The sequence below is a fragment of the Larimichthys crocea genome, chromosome XVIII (assembly GCF_000972845.2).
Source record: "Larimichthys crocea isolate SSNF chromosome XVIII, L_crocea_2.0, whole genome shotgun sequence".
NCBI lineage: Eukaryota > Metazoa > Chordata > Actinopteri > Sciaenidae > Larimichthys > Larimichthys crocea.
Window position 1 is genome coordinate 16837646 of NC_040028.1, and position 11610 is coordinate 16849255.

Sequence of the window (11610 nt, forward strand, 5' to 3'; positions counted from 1 at the left end):
ACAGATATTTCTTTTACAACTTGGTGGAGACCAAAGCAGAGCTCCAAATGAATGCTAGTGTGGCTCTATGTCTGCTGGATGTGTGCTGATTGTTGTTTTGTTCACTATGCATACTTAGAAAGGTGAAAATTTGTCGGTGTTGTGTGTACAGCTTGTGCGTAAATGGTCAATACTTACCTTGCCCTTCTAGTCTTTCAGCCACTCGTTGGCTGCCGTGCAAAGTCCCGACTGCTCGTCAGTTTTTGGGAGCAAACCATACATACAGATTTACACACTGGGAGCAATTTGGGGTTCAGTGTCTTGCCCAAGGACACTTCGACATGCAGACTGGAGGAGCCGGGGATCAAACTGCTGATCAACAGTGTAGTTATCCTCATCCTCCTTATCTCATCCCTCTACCAACCCTCCACCTTAATCCCTTCTGCTTCACCTCAGCCCGTATTCCCAGTAAAAACTGTTTTCACCTTAGCTGCCTGTCCACAGTCTGCATTTAGGTTCAGCCCTTTTATAATCGTGACACACATGAACTAATACTTCCATGTTGTTCCTTTTCTGCCTCTTGAAAAACACCTGCCTCGCTTTGCACTCAGTGTCCGTCGATCGGCCAGTTTACCTTTTTCACAGCAGACGTTTTGGCGTGTCACAGCAGGAAATGTACATGTGTTACTGATAACATTAAAAAATGACTGCATTCCATTTAAATGAGCTACTTCCAGGGCCCATTGTGCACACTGGCACTGGCATGGATTACTGGGACACTTAATGGAACAGAGCCATCGTTAATGAAATTAGTTTCACCTGCACTTTGCTCTGTGGGTGTTTTGATCAGACGGTGGTGCCCTCGGCAAAATAAGCAAATAACTATTAAATGATGATTTGTAATCATCATGTAATCAAATCTGTGTTTACATCTTTTTTCCACCAGAATGTGTTGTTTGGTCAGCTGTCCTGAGGACTGATGCACAAACTGCTTACAGCGCTTCAAGTCTGCAACTTTCATACAGCTTACCTGGCAACAGTCTCCCAGCTAACACGAGCATAATTAAGAAACTAGAAACAGTGAATGCTAGAACATTGCTATGGTGATTTATCACATTTTCACACATCCACTGGTGTTCATATTGACACAGGTGTGTGGAACTGGACTTTACTAACATGGGTTCAGTGTGCGTCAAGACCAAGCGGGGATCTCCGTGATGGTAGTTCCTCAAACGTCCACTTGAGGCTGGGTCAGTCTCCATAAGCCCCCATGTTAAAATGTCCTTCACAGCAGAAATAAACATGTTTACAGCCTGGTACAGTTTTATATAACTCACATGTTCAAGTTATATTAAGGCTTAAAGTTGGGCATAATTAACAGTATGCTCCCTATGATTGACAGGTAAGTGCAGTTACAGGTGGCAGCCAGAGCCACCGCACGGCTCTCGTCCATTCTTTATGCTGCCAATCATCAGGACACCTTGCAATTAAATGTTCAGACATGCATTGGTCTATTTGATGTATTACCGCTTAGTTTAACAGTTTGTAACCGCCCACTTAAGTGCCTAGAATTATTATATCACCCTTTATGAAAGATTGATTTGTTTTCCTCCGATCGGTTCATATAAATCCATTACATCGACACTTCAAGTCAGTCAAAAGAGCACAATGTAAAACATCATGTGGGACGTGATCACTTATAGTAAAAATGTTTAATCTAAGTCCTCTGTTGTGAGGTTAAAATGGGATTTGGCAGGTGGAGGAACCTTACAATTCAGTGTAACCCTGTGATGGAAAATTATAGATGTGTGCTTGTAGAAATGTATTAAAATGCCTTTTTTCTTATGAACTTTGTTTGGTTTGTAAGCTGTTTTTCTCTCTCATATCACCTCCTGTTTTGTCCAACTTGCAATGTCCTTAGACACGCACGGTGTTCCAGACAAGTATTTGTGACCTTGAGCTGAACTACTGTTATGTTTGAACTGGTCTGGAAGTCTTTTTATTTTAGGTTCATACCAGTTGATAAGTATTTCCACAACACCAGATTAAAAAACAAACAATAAAATTAAAAAAAATACTGTTGAATGTTTGAATTTTTTTTTTAGCACTTTGTTCTTCGATCAGTTGGTAAAAATAGAAAAACGTCTTTAATTTATCTTCTTTCAATCAATCAGTTGATGAAACAAATTAATTAAAACTAAATTTCACTCATTCTAACTATTAAATATTTCACTTTTTAACTCCTTTATTTGCTCTCATTCGATCATCTATTTCTCATTTTCCTCTTCACATTTCATCAGACTGTGTGGCTGCACTAAAAACACAATAATAATAATAAACACAATGAAATGAATGCAAGGCAGCCACAGGTGGTGTTGCATTTAATGGAAGGGTCATTATGGGAAAAATCAAGGAAATATACTAATTTGATGAGGTAAGCTGTGGGAACAACAAGAAACACAAAGGAACACAATACACAATGTTGATTGATGGAGGCGGTCCTTTAACTTCCTGTCTGTCTCCATCATCTCAGCTCGTCAGCAGTCATCCTAAACTTCAGTCTCTCTCATATCCAGGCGCTTACACCCTCTGTCCTGTCTGCCCTCCACCCGCCCCCCTTCTCCATTGTGTGCAACGTCGATTCTCTTCTCCCTCCCATGGTGCCCGGCGTTGCACAGAGAGGAAGTTTCCCTTCCACTTCCTTCTTCACTGGTGAGAACAATTCATGCTTGGTCTCTCACCCCTGTCTCTCTCTCTCTCCCCTCTCTGTCTTAAACCCAGACTACATAAAGCTGCCAGGGTTACTCGTTGTTTCCTGATGCACAGTCTGGTCCTGTCAAATGTCTGTGTCATACACATCCATCAAGATTTCAAAAGAGAGAATTGTTCTGGGAAAAGGTTGTGAACTATAAAAGCTTTACAAGAAATAATACAAGCACGCGGCGTCATAATGTGTCAGACTGATGTTTGTAGAGGTGTTGTTGCCTCTTATTTGTTCTGTAGAGCTTTATTAGGGCATACACAAACTGTTATAAAATATAAATAATCTAAAAATGATTATAAACTTGATTTTTTGTGCAGTTTCACAACTAAAATTACAAAGAGGATTAAACTGCTTTACAAAAACAGACGGCAGTATTATAAAATACTGAATTAAAACATAACAAGGGAGAAATGACTAAAATATCCATCCATCATATGTGACCGCTTATCCTCATCAGTAGGGCTGGAGCATATCCCAGCTGACTTTGGGCGAGAGGCGGGGTACGATTTGGACAAGTCGCCAATTCATCACAGTGCACATAGAACCAAACAACTAATTTAGAGTCACCAGTTAACCTGTTAACCTGCATGTCTTTGGACTGTGGGAGAGAACATGCAAACTCCACACAGAAAGGTCGCAGCTGAGGTTCGAACCAGGAATGTGAAGCGACAGTGCGTAGTCGCAAATAAGCAAATCTCTTCATCCACCAATCAGATGACCGGTAATCGATGCCTGGCTTCTCTAGGCTGCATGTCGAAGGATCCTTGGGCAAGATATTGAACCCCAAATTGCTCCTGAAGGCTGCGGCATCAGTGTGTGAATACGTACGAATGGTTAGCCCCTGAAAGCTAATGAGCAGTCGGGACCTTGCATGGCAGCTAATGCCAACAGTGTATGAATGTGTGTGAATGAGATATGTAGTGTAAAAGCACAAAGGCGCTGTATAAGTACAGTCCATTTACCATCTTTAGCCTTGACTCTGCATTCACACAGACTAGTAACAGTGTGCTATTGTAAATACGTACCAGTTCATGCAGGCCTATATAAGCTTTTAAATCAAATTGGAAATAAACAACCAGCCAGGGTCTAAAACAGGTAATGTAAATGTTGGTTAAGGGTTACATCTCCCTCCTGTCCAAACTCACCTATAATTTGAACTCTCCTTTTTGTTTTATGTTTCTTTTCTTTGGCTACAATTCTGTTATTCAAGTATTCTCAGAAACGTAAGACAATCCCGGTGTTGTACTTCCACAGTGACATTTTGGAATCGTAGCAAACGGCATGTTTGAAGAACACGCTCATGCATAAGGCAGCTCGAACGTCTGCACACAGTGACTCGTACAGAAAATATTTAATGTGCATTAACGTTTCGTGCAGAGCCCTCATCCAGCATACCTAATGTGAGACATCAGGCCACACACACTGATTAACAACATACTGTACATCTGGTGCAATTAGCAACAACAGGATCATGAAACAGGATCGAGAAGAATTTTATAATGAAAGCACGAGTGAATAAACAACCCAACCTTAGAGATTGTCACAAAGCCTCATATGCAGACGTAGAGGTATGAGCATGGAAAAGAAACTTAAATCACTTACTGGTCAGGGTTGAACACAGAGGAACACAAAACAAACCAAAAGCTGGCTGGAGATCCAGGTAAAAACACCAAACAACCAAAATCCAGAACACAAACTGGGAACAGAGGCAGGAAAACAGGCAGACACATAACACAGACAGACAGAGGAAACACACGAACCGAAGGCAGGACATGAAGGGACAGGTGCATAATCAAAAACAGGCGGGAAAACAAGGCAGGAAGTAGAAATGGAAGACACAGACAGGTGGAGAGTTACAAAATAAAACAGGAAACACAAAACTGTCACAGAGATGAGATAGGGTTAGTAGCTCGGACATCTGGAGGGAGCTTGTATTAGAGTTTCTGCTCCTTCACGTCTAAAGGAGCCTGATTAATATAAGGATTAGTAATGCCTTCCTTTGGCGGAGACACAGGACCAACTGGAGGGACTAAATAGCCCATCTAGCCTTGGAAATCCTTTAATATTTCACAGGAAAAATCCTTTTACCAACAGAAATATAAGTGCTTTACATTAAAACAGATAAATGAAATCTGGAATGGAGGTGCCATTAGAAATAGTTTATTTTATTTTTGTTATATTGCATTCACCAGCGTCGTCACACACATCTGAGGTCTGAACACCAGACTCATACATCCAAACCGTATTATGCACAAAACAATAGAGGCCCCTTCAACAACCGAGTTCTCCCACAGACACAGGACGGTGGTTTGGTTTGTTGTAACAGGACATGGTGGGGGAAGCCTTAAGCACAAATGCAGGTAGTGACTCCAAACAGTTCAAATCTTCTCACCATTTAAACACACTGCTCTCTTTTGTAATCTCACCATCGATCAATCTGTATTTAACTCTCCAACAAACTGTCATACAATAGCCGGTGAAAAATATTTACAGAGGGACAAACTTAAAGTTTCGAACGCCACTTTTTCCTTCGCGGTGACGCATTTTACTTTCTAAGCTCTCTAAAATTTTATGTGCGTGTTATGTGAGTGTTTTTCTGGTGCCGGTTCCTGTAGTAAAGTTTGCTCTTCAGGCTTGGTTATTCCACCTCCAAGCTCTAAATGACCTTGCCCCAGAGGAGGGACAGCAGACTGGTCCAAATTCAACAAGTCTGACCTCGTGAACACAATGGGGTCAAACCCATGTCCAGCTGGGTGACGAGAGCTCTGCCCTCTAAAACACAATGCTATGGCCCGGGCCCAGATGTGTAGCTTATGTGTGAGCACATACAAGAATGAAACTATATGCGCTCTGACTGATAGGCAAACATTTCTGTTTCAGTTTAAGGATCTCAGGCTCCAAGCTGCAGCTTTTATCAGTCTTCTCACCAGTTTCCGTTGGCTAATGCTGAAGTGAGTGGCCGCAGTGTCACCGCCGTGCACTCAGTGAATCTGGGATGCCTTTTGTTGATTGGCTTCAAACTTTCTCACCATCGCAGGAAAGAAAACGAACGCTCCAGAGGAAATGAGGAATTGCCGGAGAAGTACGTTCACACTTGTGAGAGTGAGAAAGTTTTCTGTGAAAGCGCTGGAACAAAGAAAACTGCTGGTGAATTGTTGGTATCTTGACGTCTGAGAGCTCCGTTCAGAACAAAAGAAGTGACTCTAAACGGATGACTCGTGAAAAAAAAAAAACTTACAAAGAGGACTGGCTTTGTCACCGAGGCAGGAGGTCACTAAAACACAAAGAAAAATGATGCGACTCACACATATGAGCACAAATATGTATTGACTTATGCGTGCACGCTGAACAAACAAGTGTTTAGAAACAAGTGGACCTCTGTCTTTAAGCATAAGCCTTACGCCATTGAGGTCTTAGTGTTGTGCTATGTCATGGGACTCAGCGCTGCCCCCCAGGTCATGTTGTATCTGTGAAGGGCATCGCTGATACCATCTCTTTAAAACCCGACGTGAATGCCTCTTTTCTGTGTACGTGAGACTATGTATGACACAGACGATTCATGTGAGGTCCATGAGCTTAAAATAGTGACTGAGAAAAAAGACACAGAGCATGGAAACATGAGGTTTGTCTCTCAGAACGCTACAAAATAAAATCCATGTTTCGTTAGAGTTCAATTCAATATAGAATTATTTCACTGAGGTGCCTCAACGTAATGAAATCTATTATTATTATATATTATTATAAAGTCCTGCGTTTAAAATGACGATTAAGTACAGAGGCCAAACTGTGAGTTTCATTTTATATAAACTGCAGATAATTCTGTTATTTCAAATTAATCTTCCTGATTTTCTTATTCCTCCGCTATCAAAATATTTCTCATGTCTGCACACTAATGAGGAAAGTCAATCAACAGCCAGTTGGTCTGTAAACACGGGGAAACAATTAGCCTGGCTTTGTCCGAAGTTAACTGGCTGTCACCACCTCTAAATCTCACTAATTAACACATTATCTCAATACACACAAAAGCCAAAGTGTAAAAACAACACAGTGCTTTAACGGAGGCTTATGTGCCAGACTGTTTCTTGGCTAGAAGTCGTGTTTACCCTGATTCCAGTCCTGTTTTATGCTCAGCTTAAACTAACTGGATGCTAGTTGTAGCTCCATGTTTAGGAAACAGACACAGTGTTATATTACTATACTATAAAATAATACTACTATAAAACTTTAGTCTTGTAGCTTGTTGCTGAATTTGAACAAATGTATTTTCTTTTGGATCTATAACAAGGCTTGTTTTACAAGCTGATGAAATGTTTGTATTTGTCAAATCTTGAACTTCAGGTGTCAAATAAACACAGAGGAGTAAAAAAGTAGTAGTAGTATAAAGTAGCATTAATATATTTTTTTAAATCTTCTTTTACTCTTTTTTTATCCTTTCATCTCAATATCTTTTATAATTATTTATTGTTTTCTCTTCATTGTTCTCTTCATTGCACTGCCTGTTTCTGTGGCATTGATTATGTTTTATGTTTTTACTTTTCGATCTTACCTGTGTTATTCTACGTTGGGTCCGCTGCTCTGTAAAGTACAATGTAAACCATGTGGCTAGTTATTATTGTTATTATTATTATGAAACTGGGCTGTCAAATATGGACAGTTGTACATGTAGATCACATTATCCCGATCAAACACTGGCACATCAGCAGGAAGCGCAGCTCGGCGTCTGTCTTTCGGCCTTTTATTTATTCTTACTTAGTCACTCTTTACTTTTCTCTTCTTAACTTCCTCCATAAACGCCCTCTTCGTTCCTTCCACCTCTGTCATTACGTCCATAGAGGCTGCTGAACTTAGTTACACCGCCTGCTTGCCGAGTTCTGCAAGCCTTAGATAGATAAAAAAGCAATAAATGACGACGATATTTGCTGTGTCACACACACAGCATGTGGTTTTATTTGCACCACTGTGCTTCATTTCCACCTTCTTTCAGCTCTGCCCTCTGCTCGGAGGATAAGAGCACAAACTGAAAAGCGAGAAATCACTGTGACTCTCAGTCATCTCAGTCTTTTCATCTGATGCTTACCGCTGACTAATATTAACTCTCATTTTGAGAGGGCTCAGAATAATTCAACTCGCTGTGATGAACCGCAGCTGCTTCAGCAGACAGGCTCAGATCTGCTGGTTATAAGTCCTCTATTGAGTAAAGGATGCCCCCTATCAGCTTTGCTCAATTATTCAAATCAAGTTTAAAGTGTGTAATACATGGAGACGGCTGTAGAGTCTGACCTCAGCATTTTTAGATGGCAGCAGAACCTCCTGGACTTTTACAAAAAGCAGCTGGAGCAGTACTTTACATTAAAGAATAAGAAAATTTGCTAATAAATCCATTGAAAAGACCAAAACGAATAATTTAGTCACTTTAGTCATCCTCTCAATACTTTCCTGCATGCCAGACACTGAAGCTGAATTAGCTCTTTTTTAAAAATGTCAAATAATTTGCAGTTCTTTCCAGCATCAATGTTTTTCTATCTCACGATGAATGTCCAATATTAACTCACCTTTACCTCTGTTTTGGTCTCCACCCACCTGTGGCCCTCGTCTCGGAATCAGTCTGCCTGTCGATCTGAGGAAAAACTCAAGACGTATCTTTTTATCAAAGGTGCTTCATCATTTACCGCTGAGCTTCTAAACCTCGATCATCCCCTGTTATACATCTGGTGTTTATTCACCTAATGGATTTAATTCACTTTTGACATTTTATTGTTTTTATTGTTACAGTTTTTAGGTGTTGCCGAAGTGACCCATGCAATAGTTAATTATTTATATATTGTTTTTGTTGTATAGCCATGATTTTATTTATGTATGATCTATTTTGCTAAATTCTATTCATTGTTGTTTATTCCTTGTTTTATATTTTTGCTCTGTGAAGAACTTTGTGCTTCATATTTAGACATTTAGAACGTGATACATGATACGTGTGCTTTATCTGAGTGCAGCCTTGTTAGAGCTGGTTTCAGAGTTACCAGATGACAAAAGGCTTCAGGGTAAAAGCTTTAAGACTACAATGATCCAGTCACGCAATGAGACAGCATTAATTACTTTACTGATTTCACCTGCTCTAATCTCTAACAGGTTTCCCACCACCCGTTCATGGATTCAATTCATTCCTAAACAAAAAAAAGAAAATCCACGTCTGGGAAGCCAAAACTTATGCAAATGGATGTCAAAGAAAAATATCCATCCGTAATTAGTTAAAAACTCAAACTAGTTGATTCTAATTGGCAATGATGATCAGAGGACTTGTATTTACATAAATAAATAAAGTCTGAGTTTAAAAGAATCTATAGAAGCTCATCACGTTCACACAAGCTGTAATCTTATTTGTTATTCACTTTTAGATTTAAAGATATCACACAACTATTATCTTGTTTACACAAGTTATAAGAGTGTAACACTGATCTAATGTGTAATTAAAAAGATTATCTTATTGAAAAAATCTGTTTTCTTTTTGTCCTTTTGCTTAGCTGAAAACTAAAGGTGATAAGTTGTACATGTTGTTTCTCCTTCTGAGCCAAAATATCTTTAAAAAACTCTTTCTCTTGATTTTATACATTGGGTTTTGCACGTTGTGCACAGCCTGCTTGTTTTTATACATTGTCTTTTCTGTCCCACGTTTCCGTCTTTTTCTGTCTCAAAGGTTGCCGTGTGAATAAAGTTTGCTTGCTTGCAGTTTCCTGCTGCGACGACGGCGATTCTTGTGCTGTGGTCCTTGTGGCTGACAACTCCCACCACTGTTCAGAAAAGGCTGCAGATGGGAGGTGACAGACCCACCATGTGCTGCAACAAAGACGCGATCCCTTGATGTGGCCTAACCAGAAACACAGCTGCAAAACTAAACTACCCCGTACCTTCATTTTAGATCTAAAGGTATGCATCTGTGCATTTGTTTCAGAACAAAAACCTACATGTTGTTCCTCGGGGAGTGGTGGGAGATGTTTATTGTGCGAGAGGCCAAATCAAACCCACCCCCTGCCAACGTGTGTCGGAATCACGTAATGCATATTGTTCGATGAAATTCATGTCTGAAATTGTATCGCATTGATAGGTGCATTAGATTTCAGCTACTTCCTGTCTTTCAAAGGCCCTGCGAGCAGGAAGCGCGTGGCACCATCGCGCTCGTAGGCAGATCGCCGTACGATATGTTTGTTAGCGTGTTAGCATTCTGATTAACGGCCAGTTGGTGCCCTGCTTCGGCGGTCTAATCTGGCCTCACGCCTCAATGCACGTGCTCAATAGAGTCCGCACCCTACATCATGACATCATGTCTTTGTGTGAAATCCCTGGTGCCATTCACGGGCCCACCGTAGGGCTTAGCATGCAAGCGTCCACTATACCAACACACAGCTCTTTAAAGGGAGTCCCCTGGTCCCCCCAAAGACCAGTGGATACACCCTGATGCCTCTACAGAGCTCTGAACATGGCTTCTACAGGCCGAGCCATCCAGAGGGAGAGCGAGTATTTGAGCTTTTTGTTGTACGAGAAGATGTTACTGCACCTGGATATGTCGGAGACTAGTTTAACTATCCAGTCAGCGAACATAAAACACTGTCATGTCTACGTTTATATCACATCCATTTGTGTAAAGCCACCAACAAATATATCAGAGGGCAGAGATCAGGAGGTGGACTTTCTAGGTCACCAGCCCAGTGATGTCACCTAGGACAGAGAACGCTATTGGACGAGAGACGGGCGAGGGTTGGCTGTGATAAGATGAGCATAGTGGAGATACGTTCACATTAGGAGTGATGACCTCAGTTGATTTTGACCACTGATGTACAGTATGATACATGCAACCTGTAGTCCATCAATAGATTAAAATATGCTTCTTTTATTTTGAAAAATGTCACATTAAAAGCTAAGTTTTCTCGCATTCAGACTAAACACAAATTCAGAATGAAGGACAAAATACTTGTGAACATATCAGTCATCCGGGATCCGTCCTGGGAATACGAAACAAACGCGGAAACCAGGACATCAGATTGTGCGAAGGGAAATGAGTTGTGTAACCATAAACAAACTGTCCGTTTCAGACTTGCCATGTAATTGTTTTGTTCCTTCCTTTAATTTGGTGCATCAGTGGTTTATCGGTAAAACAAGCCTTCAGCAGTTTAGATAACAGACAAACAAAAAAATGTCTTCAGATAAACATTTACAACATCGAGCGTGGTTTATAATGAAAGTATTAAACGTTAGCACAAAGGAATCACATCGTGGATGCACGGCAGGTCTCGGTTTTTTTCACAGTTGCAAGGTTCAGCGTTTGAGCACAGTGTTTAAGTATCCTAATGTTTGTCACGCGACGTCCTGCTCTGCAGACAGACTCACACAAGAACATGTGAGGAAAACTTCCTGTACGGAAACACCTGTCAAACTATTCTCAAACAGGTGCATGCATTATTATATATGTATTATTTTCCTGATTTAACAAGAGAAATATTTGTAATTTATATATGAGATAATACACATCTATCTAACAAATCTATATCTGTATATAATTTCTCTCATCTTTTAAATTTGCTACAATTTACATGCATATTTAGGTATTTAAAGGTTTTATAAACATTTTAAATAAAGACATGGGAACAAGTGAAACGTACAGAAACTAAACACATCTCATTAACATTAAAATAAAAAAAATCATAAAGTGAAATCAAGCTTTCAAACTTTTTCAAACTTTGTTTATTGAATTTTTAAACATTTAATTCACAGTTATCACAAATCAAGTTTCAAGTTTAAAATTATTACAAAACTAAAAAAGAAGAAAGACAAAAGAAAAGACATAAAGCCTTTTAAATCTCACTGAAATAAACAAT